The sequence below is a fragment of the Panthera pardus genome, unplaced genomic scaffold (genome assembly GCF_024362965.1).
Source record: "Panthera pardus isolate Hobbes unplaced genomic scaffold, ASM2436296v1 HiC_scaffold_1, whole genome shotgun sequence".
In the NCBI taxonomy this organism is placed as follows: domain Eukaryota; kingdom Metazoa; phylum Chordata; class Mammalia; order Carnivora; family Felidae; genus Panthera; species Panthera pardus.
This window is the reverse complement of record NW_026526654.1, coordinates 874,709-895,204: the sequence shown is the minus strand read 5'-3', so window position 1 is coordinate 895,204 and position 20,496 is coordinate 874,709. Positions and strand designations below refer to the sequence as shown.

General features: G+C 38.0%; 1 pseudogene; it reads left to right on the top strand.

The window, feature by feature from the left end:
• LOC128776567 (ankyrin repeat domain-containing protein 26-like) overlaps positions 1 to 20,496 on the top strand; it is a 50,197-nt pseudogene that overhangs the window by 29,278 nt on the left and 423 nt on the right.

The window sequence follows — 20,496 nt, the reverse complement described above, 5'->3', positions numbered from 1 at the left end:
TGGTAACTCTGTTAAATAAACCTATTTTGTTTTTTTTTGTTTTGTTTTTTTTCAACCTTTTGAGGAGGGGCAGGCACCTGGGTGGCTCAGCCGGTTGAGTGTCCAGCTCTTGATTTCAGTTCAGGTCATGATCTCAGGGTTGAGGAATCAAGCCCTACATTGGGCTCTGCTCTGAGCATGGAACCTGCTTGGGATTCTCTCCCCACTCTCCTCTGTCCCTCTACCCCACTTGTGCACTCTCTCTCAAATAAGTTTGGAAGAATTGTTTTTCTAGTTTAAACATTTGAGGAACTGCCAGACTGTTTCCAAAGTGGCAGCTTTACATTTTCATCCGTAGTTTTTGAGAGTTCCCATTTTCCTGATTCTTGCCAATGTTTGTCATTATCTGTTGCTTTTATGATAGCAATTCTAGTGGGTATGAAATGGCATCTTGTGGTTTTTGGTTTGCATTTTCTTAGAACTAATGATGTTGAACGTGTCTCTTTTATTTTTGAGAGAGACAGTGTGAGCAGGGGAGGGGCAGAGAGAGGGAGACACAGAATCTGAAACAGGCTCCAGGCTCTCTCAGCTGTCAGCACAAAGCCCATTGCGGGGCTCGAACCCACAAACCGTGAGATCGTGACCTGAGCCCAAGTCAGAAGCTTAACTGACTGAGCCACCCAGGTACCCCGAACATCCCCCTTTTAACGTGACTATTATCCATTTCTGTATCGCCTTTAAAGAACTAATCCATTTTTTGCCCTTTTCTATATTGGATTGTCTTTTCGTTATTGGAAGACTTATTTAAACATCCTACATACAAATCCCTTAACAGATATGGGATTTTCAGGTATTTTCTCCTAGTCACTTGCCTTTTCACTTTCTTGATGGTGATACTTGAAGCATAGTATTTTTAATTTTGATGAAGTATTCTTAATCTGCTTTTCTCTTTTGGTGTCATGTCTAAGAAATCATTGCCAAATCCAGTCATAAACATATAGACCTAAGCTTTTTCCTAAGAGTTTTATCATTTCAGCTCTTAGATTTTAAGTTAGTTTTGTATATATGCAATGGGGTAGAGGTCTGATTTTATTACTTTGCATGTGGATATCCATTTGTCCCAGTACCATTTGCTACAAAGACTATTCTTATTCCATTTGTCTGCCACCCTTGTGGAAAATCAGTTCACTATAATGTGAGAGTTTATTTTTATATTCTCAATGTTAATACATTGATCTATATGTCTGTCCTTATGCCAGTACCATATCAAATTTTATGAAAACTTCTTCCTAGTTATCTTGCAAATTAACACTTGTGTTATTCCTGTTCTTGGCACAGATCCTACATTCTTGGAAAACACAGTAGCCTGTTTCCCCTTCTTGCACTTAAATAGAAAGATAGGCATAGCCATAAGTTATAGTTCAGTGTGTAAATAATGGAATAGACATTAGATCATTCAAATACTATAGCTGTACAAAGTGAAGTAGTATTAAGTTGATTTATCAGAGACAAATAGTAGATTGGTAATTTGAATGACAACAAACTTTTGAAGCCAACTTGTGTGATATGGAGAAGCATTGTGGGACAACACAAAGATGAAATGGTCTTACCTCCCCACACAAACAAGGTTGGAGTAAGTAAAGGAGAATGTGCAGTTAATTTAAGTAGTGTTAACAGACAGTACATTTGTTTTGCTACTGAAAAGATGAAAAATGATTCCATAACAGTCTCTTTATTTCCTCACTGAGGAAAGGAGAGTGAAGATTGAGCATTCAATGGATTAAAAAATACTCAAAGCTGCCTATTTCCTTTAATTGAAATCAGATCAAAGACCAAATTTTGGTTATCAAATTGACCCTTTCTAGTTTTTCAACTATTGTGCTTCAAATCGTATGTCTCTGTGCTCCTACCTTAACTTGAGAGGACATTCTAAAGAGGCATTCCTTCCTACTTGTAAGAGTTGTTGGAATTGAAGGGAATTTTAGAAAAAGATCTTAAAGACAGGAAGATGGCAGAGGAGTAGGAGGACTCTAGGCTTGCTTCATCCCACGAATACAACTAGATAACAATCAGCTCACCCTAAATACCCCAGAAATCAACCTGAAGACTGACGGAACAAACTCCACAACAAAAGGGAGAGAAGAGGCCACATCAAAAAAGGTCCTTGATGCAGAAATGTCATCTAGAAGAGAAACAGATCCTGGCTGCTGCAGAGGGGAGGGAGTCGAGGTTGTGGGTAAGGGTGAGAGAGAGGAACGTACAGGGGAACGCACAAAGAGAACATTTCCCCATAGCCACTGGCTTGGAAAACAAGAGGGGCTGCATTTCGTGAGTTCTTGCAACCAGTACTGCTTAAGGTCTGGAGTTTTAAAGGGCATCCGGTTTAGCTGGTTTAGTGCCCTGAGGTACTGCACTGCTCTTGGACAGAGGGCAGGCAAACAACGTGGGAGCATATAGCATGGGTACAGTGGTCTGAAGAGTGCCTGGGGCACACATTGGGGAGATTATTTGCTCTTCTCAGAGCACATCCCTCAGAGGCAAAGTTCAGAGAGACCTGTCTGTAGGAACAAAACTGCTGGCTGGCACCATCTCCTTCTCCTGCCCCTCACCACAAACATAAAGCTACCTGCAGGAAGCAGTGCATTGCTAACACTGGCTACCTAACTTGCTTACACCAAACACCACCCCCTTGTACTCTGGTGGAACTACCTTTCTCAGTCACTCTTGCTTGAGTTCCAGCACAGCAGACCCCTCCCCCAGAAGACCAAGACAAACAAATGCCTGCCCACACCACATCTCCCAACCAGAGAGTTTCCCTTGGCCTCAGTTCCAGTAGAGGTGGTGACAGGTCTCATTTCCTAAGCAGACCAGAGCACACCTAGTTAAAACTTGCTATATTCAGGCCAGGGACCACTCACCAGCCCAGGCAAGGAGAGCCTCTGCAGACGACTGGCCTGAAGGATAGCATAGCCAGAACACAACAGCAGAAGACATGCAGCACACACTGGTGACACTCCCTGAAGTGCTAGACCTTGGGCATTACATGACGTCTTTTTCCTAAGTCCATTACTTTCGGGAGCAGGTGACGTAACTGGCTTCTCTAACACACAGAAGCTGCAGATACTTAGACAAAATGAAAAGACAGAGGCATTTATCCCAAATGAAAGGACAGGATAAGGCCATGGCCAGAGACCTAAATGGGACAGATGTAAATAACACGCCTAATAGAGAATTTAAAACCATGATCATAAGGATATTCACTGGACTTGAGGAAAGAATGAAAGACATCCGAGAGACACTTACCACAGACATAAAAGAGTTCAAGAATCAGAGATGAAGAGTGAAGTAAAAATGAACAGCAAGCTGGAAGAAGCAGAGGAACAAATTAATGACCTAGAAGACAAAGTAATGGAAAGCAGTGAAGCTGAAGAAGACAAAGAAGAATTATCCAATGCAAGAATAGACTTAAGGCACTCGGTGACTCCATCAAATGTAAAAACAATCATGATAGGAGTCCCAGAAGAAGACAGAGAGAAGGGGACAGATAATTGATTTGAAGACACAATAACTGAAAAATTCCCTAATGTGGAGAAGAAAACAGACATCCAGATCCAGGAGGAACAGAGAACTTCCATCAGCATCAACACCCAAGACATGTAATTAAATTTGCAAAATATATTGGTAACATCTTTTTTTTTAGTGTTTTTTTTTCTGTGATAGAACGCAGACACAAGCAGGTGAGGGGCAGAGAGAGAGAGAGAGAGAGCGAATCCCAAGCACTCTCTGTGCTGTCAGTGCAGAGCCCACTGGAGGGCTTAAACCCACGAACTGCGAGGTCATGACTTGAGCTAAGATCAAGTCATGCTTCACCGACTGAGCCACGCAAGCGCCCCACTGCTACAAATCTTAAAAGCAGCAAAACAAGTCATTCACTTCCAAGGGAAAACCCACAAGGATAGCGGGAGATTTTTCAACAGAAACTTTGCAAGGCAGAAGGAAATGGCATGATATATTCAAAGTGCTGAATGAGAAAAATCTGCAGCCAAATATACCCTATCCAGTAAGGCTATCATTCATAAAAGGAGAGATAAAGAATTTCTCAAACAAAAATGGAAGGAGTTTGTGACCACTAAATCAGCCTGTAAGAAATATTATCAGGGACTCTGAGTGGAAAGGAGAGATCAAAAGTGACAGTATAAAGGCAGGAAATGTAAAAGCAGTAAAATTGTATATTTCTGTAAAAAAAATCGTCAAGAAATGCCCCAAAATTTTATACAATATAATACCTTATGAAAACATGGAGAGGAGAAAAAAAAAATGAGCTCTAACTTAAGTGACCATCAACTTAATATAGACTGCTACACGCAGAAGAGGTGATATACAAATTAATGCTTATCATATCCAAATATATCATTAAAGCAAATTAGAAAGACATCAAAGGGAGAAAAACAATAAAGGATTTGAGAAAATCTCCAGAAACAACCACAAAACAAGTAGTAAAATGACAATAAATACATACCTGTCAATAATTACTTTGGATATAAATGGAATAAACTCTCCAACCAAAAGACCTAGGGTGACAGGATGGATTAAAAAACAAGACCCATCTGTATGCTGCCTATAAAAACCTCAGTTTAGACATAAAGGCACCTGCAGATTGAAAGTGAGGGGATGCTTGCACTGTTGGTGGTAATGCAAACTGGTGCAGCCGCTCTGGAAAACAGTGCGTAGGTTCTGCAAAAACGATTGAAAATCGAACTACCCTACGATCCCTCAATAGCACTACAGGGAATTTATGCAAAGGATACAGGAGTGCTGATTCATAGGGGGACATGTACTCCAATGTCTATAGCAGTGCTTTCAACAATAGCCAAATTGTGGAAAGAGCCTAAATGCCCACCAAATGATAAATGGACAAAGAGATGTGGTTTATATATACACTGAAATACTACCTGGCAAGGAGAAAGAGTGAAATCGTGCTGTCTCTTGCAATATGGATAGAACTAGAAGGTATTTTGCTACGTGAAATAAGTCACAGAAAGACAGATATCATATGTTTTTTTTCCTATGTGGAACTTGAGAAACTTAACAGAAGACCGTGGGGGAAGGGAAGGGGAAAAATAGTTACAAACAGAGTAGGAGAGGGGGAAACCATAGGAGACTCTTGAATGCAGAGAACAAATAGAGGGTTGAGGGGGGCGGTGGGTAAGAAGGGAAAGTGGGTGGTGGGCATTGAGGAGGGCTCTTGTTGGGATGAGCCCTGGGTGTTGTCTATAAGTGATGAACCACGGGAATCTACTCCCAAGCCAAGAGCACACTATACACACTGTATGTTAGCCAAGTTGACAATAAATTCTATTAAAAAAAATGAAAGCGAGGGGATGGAGAAAAATTTATCACGTTAAAAGAAAAAATAGCGATACTTTTTTAGACAAAAGAGTCTTTAAAACAAAGACTGTGGGGCACCTGGGTGCCTCAGTCATTTGAGCGACCGACTAGGTCTTGGCTCAGGTCATGATCTTATGACTGGTGGCTTTGAGCCCCATGTTGGGCTCCAGGCTGACAGCATGGAGGCTGCTTGAAATTATCTCTCCCCCTTTCTATATCCCTCCCCAACTCTCACTCAAAATAAATAACCAAAAACAAAGACTGAAGCAAGAGCCAAAGAATGCTAATATATCATAATAAAGGGTACAATCCAATAGGAAGATCTAACAATTGTAAATATTTATGCACCCACCATGAGAGCACTCAAGTACATAAAACAATAACCAACATAAAGGAACTAATTAATAAGACAGTAATAGGGTACTTTAACACCCCATTTACATCAATACCTTAACAAAAAAATCACCAACAAATACATCTTAACAGAAAATCACCAAAGAAACAGTGGCTTTGAGACATACAGAGAAAGAGAGATATATGTGTTCACTCTTATGTGGATCCTGAGAAACTTAACAGGAATCAATGGGGGAGGGGAATGAAAAAAAAAAGAGGTTAGAGTGGGAGAGAGCCAAAGCATAATACACTCTTAAAAACTGAGAACAAACTAGGGTTGATGGGGGGGGTGGGAGGGAGTGGAGGGTGGGTGGTGGGTATTGAGGAGGGCACCTGTTGGGATGAGCACTGGGTGTTGTATGGAAACCAATTTGGCAATAAATTTCATATATTAAAAAAATAAAGAAAGAAAGAAAAAGAAACAATGGTTTTGAATGACAGAGCAGACCAGATTGGACTTAAGAGATTTTTTCAGAATGTTCCATCTTAAAAGAGAATACACGTTGGCTTCAAGTGTACATGGAATATTGTCAAGAATGGATCACAAACAAAAAACACGCCTTAAATTTTAAAAACAATACATTCAGGTTGCATAACGTGCTACTACACAGGAATGGGTTAAGCAAGAGATACAAGAAGAAGCTTAAAAACGTGTATGCAAATGGAAATGAAAAAACAATGGTCTGAAACCTTTGAGATGCTGCAAAAGTGGTCCTAAGAGGGAAGTTCATAGCAATATGAGCCTATTTCAAGAAGCAAGAAAAATTTCAAACCTAACCTTACACCTAAAGTAGCTAGAAAAAGAACAAATGAAGCCTGAAGCCAGCAGAAGAAAGCAAGTAATAATGATCAGAACAGGGGGCCCTTGGGTGGCTTAAATGGTTAAGTGTCTGACTCTCGATTTTGGCGCAGGTCATGATCTCACAGTTGTGAGATCGAGCCCCGTGTTAGGCTCTCTGATGGCAGCAAGGAACCTGTCTTGGATTCTCTCTCTCCCTCTCTCTCCCTCTATATTTCTGCCCATCCCCCACTCATGTGTGGTCTCTCTCAAAATAAAATTTAAAAAAGAGATTAAAGAAGAAATGAATGATAGACAAAAAAAAACCACATAATACTAGAACAGATCAATGAAACCTAGAGCTGGTTCTTTGTAAAAATTAATAAAACTGATAAGGTGTTAGCCAGAGTAATCAACAAGAAAATAGAAAAGACCAAAATAAATAAAACCACAAATGTGAGAGTAGAAATAAGAACCAACACCACAGAAATGCAAACATTTATGAGAGAATGTTGTGAAAAAATGTAAGCCAGCAAGTTGGACAACTTAGAAGAAATGAATAAATTCCTAGAAATATATAACTTACCAAACTAAAACAAGAAGAAATAGAAAATTTGAAAAAAATCAATAACCAGCAAGGAAACTGAATCAGGAATCAAAAAACTCTCAACAAACACAAGTCTAGGACCAGATGACTTCAGACGTAAATTTTAACATGTAAAGAAGAGCTAATCCAAAAAAAAAAAAAAAAAAAAAAAAAGGAAAAAGAAAGTTTAACCTGTCCTTTTCAACTTGTTCCAGAAAAACATAAAAAGAAGGGAAACTTCCCAATTCATTCTATGCCAGCTTTACCCTGATACCAAAACCAGATAAAGACACCACAAAGAGAATTACAGGCCAGCATCTCTGATGAACATGCAAAAATCTTCAACAAAATAAGCAAACTGAATCCAACAATACATTAAAAAATCATTCACCGGGGGCAGGGACAGCTGGGTGGCTTAGGTAAGCATCCAACTTCAGCTCAGGTTACGATCTCATGGTCCGTCGGTTTGATCCCAGTGTCAGGCTCTGTTGACAGCTTGGACCCTAGAGCCTATTTCAGATTCTGTGTTTCCCTCTCTGTCCCTCCCCTCTTGTGCTCTTTCTCAAAAATAAATAAACATTAAAAAAAATCATTCACTATAACCAAATGGGATTTATCCCTGGTTTGCAGGGGTGGTTCAATATTTGCAAGTCAATGAATGTGATACCTCATATCACATAATTTTCAAAAAAGCATAAAATCATATCATTGCAATAGATGCAGAAAAAGAATTTGACAAACTATAACATCCATTCATGATACAAACCTCAACAAAGTAGGCTTAGAGGAACCATACCTCAATATAATAAAGGCCACATATGGAAAATGAGCAGCTAATATGATCCTAACTGGGGAAAAACTGAGAGAAAAACTTCTTAGATCTTGCTTCTAGTTATCTGCTTCTTCTCATTAGCACCATTGGTTGTTAATAAATTAATCTTAACATTTATTACATCCTACTTTAATGGAGACCAATTTCTCCTATACAAGTTTAGGTGTCATCTCTTTTTTTTTCATCCACTTTGCAATTTATCATCTTTGTTTTTTTCTTAACAAACTCCCCAAAGGTTAGATTTCTTTTGTTCACAAATCTGTTAGGAAAAGTGTGGCCAGGACAGCTAGTCTCTGCCCCGCTCAGCTTCAGGTGGGGCAACTGAAAGGTTTGGGGCTGGATCCATTTGAAGATTTGTTCACTAACGTCTGGTGGTTGATGCTGGCTGTTGCCTTGGACTTCAGTTCAGGAGGCAGCAGAAACACTTAAACTGACACACCTAGACCCTCTTTGTGGCCTAGGCTTCCTCACTAGATGGGGAGCTAGATTCCAAGTAAGCAGCCTGAGATACAGAGCAAGGCAGAAGCTGTATCGCCTTTTGTCACCTAGGCTTGGAATACACACAGGATCATAGTCACATATTCTGTTCATTAGGAGCAAGTCACTAAGTTGTTCCATGGCCTTTTTTTAAAATGGAATTAATATTTAAAACCTATGGACACCTTTAAAAAGCAATATAATTTACCCACTGGCCACAAATGTTTGTATTCCTCCCACCTGAAAAATACATTCACTCCCCTCCCCCTCCAATACCTCCTGCGAGTCTCAGTTATCATGGCATTAGGTTCAGGGCTTGAGTCCAAGATCTTACTATCATAGGTGCAGTGGGGATAAGCTGCCTGGGTTATGGTATCTGAAGTATAGCCCCTTGAGTGCAAGGGTTCTCAATATGAGGACTTGAGAACGAAAGAGACAGTTATTTATCACTCACAAATGCAACATTCTAGTCAACTGCTGAAGACTGTCCCATTCAGAAAAAGAAGATGGGAAGCACCCTAGTCCATAAGAGTTTTGAAATAGAGCCTGATGTACGCTGTCAGTTCTTAAGTTAGGACTTAGTCCTAACCACGGGAATACTTTCTCCATGTCTCTTCCCTTTCTTTACTCTTTAAACTCTTGGTTCCTTCCTTTTCATAAGGAATGACCTGTATTTGCAGCAGTTTTTTCATCCTGCCTCCTCCCTGTGGGATTTCTAAGACCCAAAGCCTCTTTTCATTTTGCACTATTTGGTCTCTTTTAGTCCAAGGTAGCAAATAGTATGTTTTGCTATTATAAATCTCTAACTTTTTTTAGTTTTCTGTAAATATTACTGGATTTCATGCCGTGTTTTAGCAAAGCGACCCTCCCAAGTCCTTTTGAGATAAGCTTTTCGCTTCAGGTTTCCTGTGAAGCTCTTATATTAAGACAATGCCTTTAAAATTCGTCTACTCTTGGGGCTCCTGGCTGGCTCAGTTGGTAGAGCATGTGACACTTGATCTCTGGGTGCTGAGTTTAAGCCCCATGTTGGGTGTGGAACCCACTTTAAAAAAAATCTTATACTCAAGATCCTTAAAGAAATTGGAGGCATACCTTAAATCTTTCTGTTTTCCTGGTAGCACCCTGGATTTTCTCTTAACCCAAAAGCCATTTCTTTATTTTAGCATTATTTGACAGTTCAACATGTAGAGAGGCTGTAAACGAGAAACAGATACTTGAACCCAGTAAGTCCTGGTTCCTTGCAGTTGCATAGTCTTTCTTTAGTTTCTCTTTCCTATCCGTTTTACTTTCAGGTATTTTGTAGCATGACTTCCCTTTCCTCCAGTGTCATTTTCTTCACTTGCTTAGAAACCCTTGCTGTCAGCCTCTTCACAGGCCATCAGGTTTCCACTAAGAGTCTTGTGGAGGCCCTTTTTCGGTCTCATTCTTATGCTTTTCTACATCTTTCCAGGTTCAGCCTACCTCCTGGTTCAAAGGAAGTTTAGTTTTAGGTTTTTTTGAATAGCAGCACACCATTTTTAGTATCAGTATCTGTGGTAGCAATTTACTGCTGCCTAATAAGCCACCTCAAAACCTAGTAGTTCAAAACAGCATGTCTCTTGTTCACCAGTCTTTAGTTTAGGGAGAGCAGAGTAGGGCAACTCATTTCTTCTTCATTTGGCATCAGCTGGCATAACTGGAAGCTGGAGACTAGAATCATCTAAAGGCTTGTTCACACACGTGTTTGGCTGTTGAGGCTGGCCTTGGCTAGGACGTTGGCTAGTCTCAGCTGGAGTATGTACATGAAGACTCACTAGGTAGCCTGGTATTCCTCACAACGTGGTGGCTGGGTTCTAAGGGTGAGCTTCCCTAGAGAAAGAAAGATGGAAGCTGTATCACATTTTCTAGGCTGGCCTTAAATATCACAGCAGTTCTGCATATTCTGTTCACTAGAAACCAGTTACTGAAGCCAGCATATATTTAAGGGGAGGGATTTTCACAGAAGTATCAACGAATTTATAAAACCACCACATCCACTCACCCTGTCTTACCAATCATATAGAATGGATGGAAGTCCTTCCCAACTCAGCATCACTGAAACTCCAGCCAGTTTTGTCGTTGTTGTTGTTGTTGTTTAGTATTATCTCTTATTTTCTAGAAAGTAACAAAGGATTACAAGATAACAGTATTGAATTAAATTTTTGTTTTTGCCTCAAAAAAATACGTGGATCATTCAATTAAAGTTTTATACTGGGAGATGTGATTTCTTAACACATCCCAGAGAATCATTTCTCCTGGGAATGCAGTTCAAATTAGCATAAAACATTTGCTGTTCAGAAACAGGCCGTGGCATTAGAATCATTACTTCTAGATTCATGAGTTAGAGTCTTATTTTCAGAGTCTTATCTTGAGACGTATTTTTTGACTTGGGCATACATAAGTCAATATGATATTGCTAAAACGTCTTTAAAAGTTATGGAGTGTTAAGATGCGGGAAGGGCTAAGAGACTTTCTCCTAAGAGGGGACTTATTGTATGAAAGAAAGATATGAAAAAATCATAGAAAAATAAAAGTATAGAATCAAGTGCAAATGTGTAGTAAAGAGAATGATAGCAAAGATCTATTTCAGTAACACCTGATGTCTTTAACGTGTCTCTTGATTTTCTGAGTTGTTTATGGTTCCACATACTAAGACAGGTAACATTTTATTGCAAATGAGTTTATTTAAAAATTTGAGTGCCTGGCTGGCTCAGTTACTCTTGATCTTGAGATTGTGAGTTCAAGCCTCACACTGGGCGTAGAGATTACTTAAAATCTGAAAAACACATTTTGATAGTAGTTTTGAGTTAGACTCTTTTCACTCCACTTCCAAACTATAGTGTTTTATTCATGCAGGCTGATGTCTTTACAACAGAACTGGAAACTACATCTTCAAAATGTCTACACCTGGATGCAAAAAAAATCAAGTTCTTCAACAAGAGTTATTATCAATGAAAGCTTTCGAAGAAGAACGTGAAAAACTAGAGAGCAATAACAAGAAGTTACAGCAAGAAGTAGTAAAATTGAAACAATTTATGGAAATGAATATGGTAGAACGCGGTCAAGTGGAAGAGTATAAACGGGAGATTGAAGAAAGAGCACGACTGGACATAGTAGAAAAATGACACGAAGTCGACCTGTTTTTACAGGTTAATTGATTGATCTGTAATGTGCTGTAATTCATTTCACTGCAAATTACATTTTGGATAGATGTATTGTAGGGGTTTCCTCTACTTGCTTTATGGTAATTTGTAGATTCCTGGAGGCATTTGTTCCTCCCTTTAAACATTTCAGTTTTCATCGTTATTCCTACTAAATCTAGAGGATAAGAAAAAATGATGGTTTAAACAACTAGTCTCACTATTAAGAGGAAAAGAAAAATTATGATTTAAAAATTGCACTGTACTTGGATTATTAAGTTTATTGTTGACTTCTAAATTTTTGTCATTGATTCTATTATTTGAATTATCAGATTGCGTGAATACTAATACAAGAATGATTGAACTTTAATTTTATAAATCATATTTAATTCAGTTGACATTGATGATAAATATTTTACACTTGAGCTTTTTTTCATTTAAAATTGCTCTCTGAATCATTGACTCCGAACTAAAGGAAACAGGTATAATTAATTATTCAGATTATAGCTATTTTAAAACTATCCTGTTAATTTGCTTTAGGCACAAGCAGCAGCTTGAGAACATTTGGACCAGTTAAGAGAAAATGCTCATGCTTCAGCGAGAAGTTAAATGGAACTTAGAATTAGAGATCTGGAATAGGTCTCTACAATGAAGACTTCTCAAGAAGATTCTACTAAAACAGAGTTGGAAACCTACAGGCAACTCTACCTAGAAGAATTAAAAGTTAGAAAGTCCTTGAGAAATAAGCTGAACAGGTAAGTCAAAAGAGAATCATAGACAAGAAATTTAGCTTATTAATTTGCCTCCACAGCATAATGTCTGTGGAGCCAAGATCATGAGATGAGTAGGAAGTGCAAGCCAACTAGATGGTGTCATTTTGGAAAATGATGTTTCTAAGTGAACTTACCTTTGAAATGTTAGTCCAGGACAGTTTGCATCCCTCCTCTTTTTTTCGCTTTTACAGGACCTCTTCCCCCACCCCCCCCCCCGCACCCCCCGCCCTGTATATTTTCCATCGATCGGATCTGCTAGTCTTTAAGTGCATTGTTTGAAGCTTTCTCATTTAGAAGCATATTATTATAAAATTGCTTGTCAGAATTACCCTAACTAGAAATGTCGATGAGTTTCTTTTTGGAAGATTACATCTTTAACCTAAAAGGTCAAGTACTACTACTACTCATCCTGGCAGCTTGGTACATTTATTCTCTCGATTGTGATCTTTGGTATGATTACTAGAGTGGGCCTTGAGACAAACCATCCTTTATGCTTTTTCTACTTTACATAAAGGCATCCAGGTGAAATACAGAAAGACTCGCACAGGGCTGAAGGGTAGCATAATTCCCAGAGTGGCTAAAAAGAGCACCGTGGTGGGAGGGAGGCATGTGGAAGACGGAAGACAGAAAGGGCAGATTCTGCCTCCAGTGCCTTGGTGACTGTTACAAGCTAATTGCCTCTGTAGCTGTTTTAGTTCTTTCTGATCACACTCTGCCATCTACTATCTCCCCTAGAGATTGTTGGTCTCAATGATTCGTCAGTGTCAGATGCTCAGTTTCTTTGAGATAATGAGTGAAATGTACAAGAGTGGTGAAAGCAAACGCTTGAAAATGTCTTTGAGGGATGGTTTAGTTTTATATCTGTGAACAGGTTTCCTAAATATAAGTATGTATATATAATGGCATCCTGAAGGATCCTGTCAGTACAGCCACTCCAGAAGACAGCAAGTATTATTTGTTAAGCCATGTACATCACTGATAGCCACTTCTCTCCCTTTCCTGGTCTGAATTGTTAGGAATCCCCCTGGAATCATAAGCATTTCTTTAGAACAATTTTAAAAGTATAATTTTAGATAGTAGGTGTGCTGTGTCACATGTTCAGTGTTAAAACACTGTTCAAAGGCAAATGCTATTTACTATTATGGAAACTTAAAAAACGTAAGTCATTTAGGAAAGATTTAGGTAAAAAGAAAATGTATTTGTGTTTTTTTAATCTTCACAGGGCTAAGGAGAGACTGCCAGAGAGCAAATACAAAACTTCTTGAGGAGAGACAGCAGCACCAAACTTTACTCAGGACCCTTAGTGTGAGCCCAGGCCTGGAACCACCTTATTGTGGACATTTTGAAAATAATTTAGTGCTCAATGGAAACCTTACTCCAAGAGGGAACTTAGTGATTCCTACCTTAAACCCACGGCCGTCATATGACTACTGGGAGACTTCCTTGTGGAAGGTGAGTTATATTATCTGTTTTAGTTTGGGTTTCAGATATCTGATATAATAGTTGCTTTTAATTTGGTGAAATTCTGAGTTGTTTAAGTAACTAATACATATGAAGTAAAAGTCATAATTATATGTGCTAAGAAAGAACTGAGGTAAATTTTATATATATATTTTAGTCCCTTGATCTCTCATTTCCAAGAGATACTAATTTTTATTTTATTTTAGCGAGAGAATGAGTGAGTGCATGCAGGGGAGGGGCAAAAGGAGAGGGAGAAAGAGAATCCCAAGCAGGTTTCATGCTCAGCACAGAGCCGAATGTGGGGCTCAGTCTCAAAACCATGCGATCATGACCTGAGTCAAAATCAAGATTTGGACACTAAAAACAACTGAGCCACCCAGGTGCACCACAAGAGACACCTAGCATTAACTCTATTCAGTAAATATAACTAGACTGACCCATGTTAAATTTCTTGAAAAGCTTTCATTTAAATTTGATTTTAGAAAGTAAATGTTATTGCCTGCTAACCGCAGGTACACTCAGATGCTTGGACTTATTTTCAGTTGGCAGTGGTTCATAAACATTTGAAAGTTTTGCTATAATCCAGTTTTTGCACCCCTGTGTGTCAGTGAATGATCGTCCTCCAAACACTTAACGACCTATGAATGTTTACTATTTAGAAGAATCCATGGGGGTGCCTGGGTGGCTCAGTCAGTTCAGCGTCTAACTCTTGATCTCAGCTCAGGTTTTGATCTCAGGGTCATGAGTTCAAGTCCTGCATTGGGCTCTACACTAAGCATGGAGGCTACTTAAAAAAAAAAAAAAAAAAAAAAAAAAAGAATCCACGGTAAGTCCTTTTTATGAATGAAATCAACTTGTAACACTAAAAAGGTTAATTTCTCTTTTAAGTTAAAAGATTTGCTGTTTTCTTACACGAGAATACATCTTTAATTGCTTTCTTACTTATGGCACTCTTTTTTCTTTTTCCTTTTTTTTTTGACTTATACCACCTTTGTTTCAACTTTCATAAAATATCTTGCTGAGCGATTGTAGAGCATTTTATAAATAGCTAAATCAAACAAATATTTGAATTTTTAAAATGAAGCTTTTATTTCTTCAAATGAGTTCTTTGCCCGTTTCTCTTTTCTTTTTCTGGAACCCCTTGAATGCAAGTATTATTACACTGGATGTTGTCCCACAGGTCCCTTAACCTAGCCTCATTTTTAAAATTCTCTCTTTTTTTTTTTTTGGCTTGGATGATTTCTACTACCCTGTCTTGCAAATTGTTGATCTGTTCTTCTGCATCTTCTTATCTGCTGTTGATTCCCTCTAGTGTATTCGTCATTTCTGTTATTGTATCCTTCAGCTCTGATTGGTTCTTTTTTATATTTTCTATCTCTTTGTTGATGTTATCACTGGATCCATTCATTCTCCCAAGTTCACGGAGCATCTTTATGACCGTTACCTTGAACTCTTTATGAGGTACATTACTTATCTCTGTTTCACTTAGTTTTTTTTCTTCTTTTGTCATGTTCTTTCATTTCAGATGTACTCCTCTGTGTCCTCAGTTTGTCTGACTTTCTATGTTTGTTCCTAAAATGGTTCCTTTCAACTTTTTCTCTCTTTCGAGTTGGCGTGGCCTTTGAACAATGTACGTTAGTTATGAAGTCAAGGAAGAAGAGAATGTTTCTGTAAGTGCTGTCTAGTCATTTTTCTCGGTGGAGCTGTGACAGGTGACACTGGGTAGGCGGCAAGTAACCCTGCTCTTCTCGTTCTAAATTCAGAACACAGGAGACAGGGAGATGGAGAGAAACTTAGTAGCTTTATTACTAATACACACTAACAAATTGGAGGATATGATTTAGGTTATGTTAGCCACTTTGGGCTTCCTCCTAAATTGGGCACTTCCCCACACAGTTGTAAATTGAGGAAACAATTGCTTGACCCCCACCCCGGGGGCCGGGTGCTTACCACAGAGCTGAGAGCAGACCCAAATTCATGTTACTGTGGGCAGGCACATCTTTTTCAAAGAGGAGATTCAGAAACACGTAAGCACTGCTTAGCTCCTTCTCCCAAATTCACCCGTTAGGTAATTCTCCCTTCCCGTCGGGAGGGAGGGGTAGAGATAAGTCCACATGTGAGACGTGAAGGTTCACCTATAATTTCTGACTGGATTTAAATTATAAATAAAGTGAATTGTGTCTTTTGTACATACCAACGAATGATGAGAGGTTAGGCAAAAGCATGCTAGATGGGAAAGAGAAATCTGTGTTGGGTTTGAAATTTTGCTATAAATAACCACACCATGGGTTCACTCATTTGTTGATTGATTTTGATAAACCAAATTTTCTTTGGAAGAAATAATTCTTTCAGGAAGAATTTCCTCAGTTTCAGCTTGCTTGCTTCACCTAAAGATTTTCTCTTTCGAGTTCTCTGTCCTGTGGTTTAAAAAAGTTGTGCTTAAAAATTGACTGCTACTAAAAGGAGTTAACATAATTTCTGTTCCTTTATTTTTATTGATGACTTTAAAATTTGTAATTTAGTTTTAGAGCTACTATTGTGGGCCTCATACCTAAACATTATTGAGCCACATGACAAAGTTTTATGTATTCATTTTCTCTGAGTTATTCTTAAAATACACGTATTTTTCCTGACTATGAGGAAGTAACGGGCATAGAACTCTAGGCCTGGTAAGACCACACGTGTATTCCTGGTCTGCATCTAGTTGGATTCATGACCTCAGGCAAAGTACACTCTCTCTGAGCCCTTTTTGTCTATTACGCAAAATTCGGGACTTTGACTAAATTAGTGACTTTTATACCTTCAAAATAATTTTTTTTCAAAGAATAGAATGTATTTTTTTTTTTGCATTAAACTATATTGTGTAAAACAGAGAGAAGTAGAGCTGTCTAACTAAAGGAGAGATGGAGACTACGGCTGTGACTTCCTTGTCCCTCAATCCTGCAGTGCCCCCAACCGAACCTTAGATTTCTATGGGCCATATTTGAATGCTAACAGTTAATGAGAAAATCCTTCTAATTAAAAATCCTTTAAAAATGTTCTTTGAATTAAAATTTGCTGATATATATTTTTTCTGTGTATAATTTTCTCAGCCTCTTATATTTCTGATCAATGGAAAGGTATACATAAAAGTACACGTGTTCTTATTCATGGACTTGAAAGCTATTTTCGCCATTGAAACACAGTTTTTACCTAGAAATAAACATAAAGGTCACAGAGGTAAATATTTAGGAAAAGAGCTTTTGGGGAAAAGATGCAACATTACCTTGGTAGCTCCTTAAGTCATGTCATATAAAAAACGTGGTTTATATTTTATATCGTATTTATTAATGGTAACACAAAATTGTTTGAATAAAGCCTTCCCCCATCATCTGGTATTAAGTTATTAATTTTTAAGTCTGGTATAGTAATGTTGTCCCATTCATTTTATAAGGCCCGAATATAATGCTATTGTCAAAAAAGTGTTATGTTTCCTCAAAAACTTAAAAATAGATATTCATGAATCCCACTACTGCGTATTTACCCAAAGAAAATGAAAACAGTAATTTGAAAAGTTGTATGCATCCCTATGTTTATGGAAACATTGTTTGTGATAACCAAAATAGGGAAGCAACCTAAGTGTCCATGGAGAGATGAATGGATAAAGACAATGTGTAGTATGTATACAATGAAATATAGCTCAGCTATCACAAAGAATGAGATCTTGCCATTTGTGACAACATTGATAGACCTAGAGGGTATTATGCTAGGTGAAATAAATCGGAGAAAGACAAATAAACACTATCTGATTTCACTTACATGTGGAATATAAAAAAACAAAACAAGTGAACAAACAGAATCATAACTACAGAGGACAAATTGGTGGTTGCTAGAGGGGAGGTGCAGTTATAAAGTAAATAAGTCACAGGAATGAAGAATACAGCATATGGAATATCATCAAAAATATTGTATTAATGTTGCATGGTGACAGAGGGTAACTACACGTACGGTAGCAAGCATAGCATAGTGTATACAATTGTCCAATCTGAATTTGTATACTGAAAAACTAGTGTAACATTGTATGTCAACTATACTCCAATTAAAAAAAGGTATTAGGGAAAACAGTCTCTGAAAATACTGGGAAACATGTCAGCTAAAACATTTGTCCTCACACCCAAATTTGTAAAGACATTGGAATCCTTATCACCACAGTGTTGACTATGTTCAGTACACTATTTTGGAGCCAGATTGGGGCATTCAGGGAGAGGCTAACTTGTCTAAGGAAGATCTAAATAAGAACATTCTAGACAGGAACAGTTGTAATATACACTTGACCCTTGACCAACATGGTTTTGACCTGTGCGGGTCTACTTTACTTACACATGGATTATTTTTGGATAGTGTACAGTATTGTAAGTGTATTTCCTCTTCCTTCCGTTTTTCTCAATGTCATTTTTTGCCCTAGCTTATTCTACTGGACAAAACACGTATGAATCGACTGTTTATGTTACCGGTAAGGCTTCCGGTCAACAGTAGGCTATTAGTAATTAAGTTTTGGGGGGATGAAAAATTGTATACAGGTTTGTGAATGTACCCCAACCCCTGTGTTATTCAAGGGTCACCTGTAGTCAAGTGTTTCAAAACTTGGTCCTAATTTGGAGAAAGGAAACAAAGTTACAATTGAAAATTTTATACTGTTTTCCTTATCTGTAATTGAGAAAGTTATAAATCAGAAGCTAAGTTTGAAAACTGTTGTAACCCTCTATTTTTCCTTTCTTCAAGGAGATTTTCTGAAATCTTTGTGTGCATATGAAAAGAAATAAGTGTTTTAGTCATAATACAGATAGCAAAATATTTTTACTCAAATTTTTGCCAATAGAAGTTCCACATGACAGTATGACAGTCCCACTTTCTTCATTTTATATATATTTAAGAGTCAGTCCTGAAAAACTAATAGCAAAAAGCATTCCTTCAAATTTTGTTTTTCTAAGAGTGAAAAAATGGAAAGCCCATTTTAAGGAACAATTCATTAAGGTAAAAACCTGATTAAACTTTCACAAATGGCAGTTTTTCTAATCATTTCCAAGTAATAATTCAGTATACAATATGAATCTTGTTTAAACTTTTTTGTACCAGTAAGATCAAACATCACCTTTCAGAGATTATACATATTCAATAGATCAATATTAATTGTGCTTTTTATCAGATTCGCTTAAATAGCATTATATATGTATTATACACATATTATATGTAATATATATGTATTATATATTACACACACACATATATATATACATATATGTACATATATGTATGTGTGTGTATGTATGTATGTATGTATGTATCTGTTCTCCATTATCTAAAACTAAAATAAAATAGGAATTTATTTTATTCATGTGATTGTCTTCCTATTTAAGCAATCCCTAACTTTGGTTTAATCTCTACAAGTATTATTTCAAGACCACATGTCGTAAGCTATATATAATTCCTACAATGACTTTTGTTTACCTTACACATTCTAAATAATATTTGGCTTATTTCAGACGCAGCGGGAGTTGGAGAAAAGAATAACCAGAGCACTAGAAGAAGGTATGTTGCCAAAATGTATGAAGTTAGATATCATTGATTTCTGAAATAAACTATAAATAGTAAATGGCATCCCTTTCCATTGTTTGGATAATAGATGCTACATTCACATTTTTTTGTACATAGCTAATAAAAAATGTAAAAGCATGAGCATAATGAAGAACACACTTCTTCCTCATTTAGTCCTCATGTGTCATAGCTCTTTTAAAATCTCCCACAAGTCTAGGGGCACCCAGGTGGCTCAGTCGGTTGGGCGACTGATTTCAGCTCAGGTGGGTTCAGGCCCCACAGAGGGCTCTGTGCTGAAAGCTCGGAGCCTGGAGCCTGCTTCAGATTCTGTGTCTCCCTCTCTCTGTGCCCCTGCCCGCTTGTGGTTTGTCTCTCTCTCAAAAATAAATAAACGTTAAAGAAGTTTTTTTCAATCTCCCTAAGTCTATATATCTGTTATTATTTCTGGCGACAATCTTCCTTCACTGGTGCCATCCCTGTGGAACTGTCAACCTGCACAAGTCTCAGAAAAGGTGTGCTTTATCAAATTGTTGTTTCTGCTAGTGATAGAAGACCCAAAAAGCCAAAGTCGTCTTAGTAATGCTTGGTTAAGTAATTAGAGGTCATATAGCTGTCACTTGACAGGTAACGGGTTTCAATCTTCACTCATTGACTTTGTCATTGCTTTTGCCCTTGGGTAAAACTTCAAGTTCCTTAGCATGGAACGAAAACACCCAGATCAGTTTGCTTCTTGCCAGATTATTCAGCCTTGTCTCTCACTATTTGCCCTACTCTGCTGCTTTGCTCTAGCGCCTTGTCAAACTAAACTACTCATAATTAATTGCACAAGTGTTCTTCCTCACTTCTAGCTCTTTGTATGTGCTTCTTCCCTCTACCTAGCATACTTTTTCCTTATCCTTCAGGTATCAGCTGACATATCACCTTCACCAAAGAGCAGACAATATTGACACAAAGCTGGGATGTCCCTTCCATATGTTCCAGTAGTGCTGTGTTTCATACCTGTCACTTACATCTGTATACTTGGCTCTGTTTGGAAATGCCTGTTTGATTTTTCGGTTTATAGTTTATGATTGTTCAGGGTGGACTGTGTCCTCATC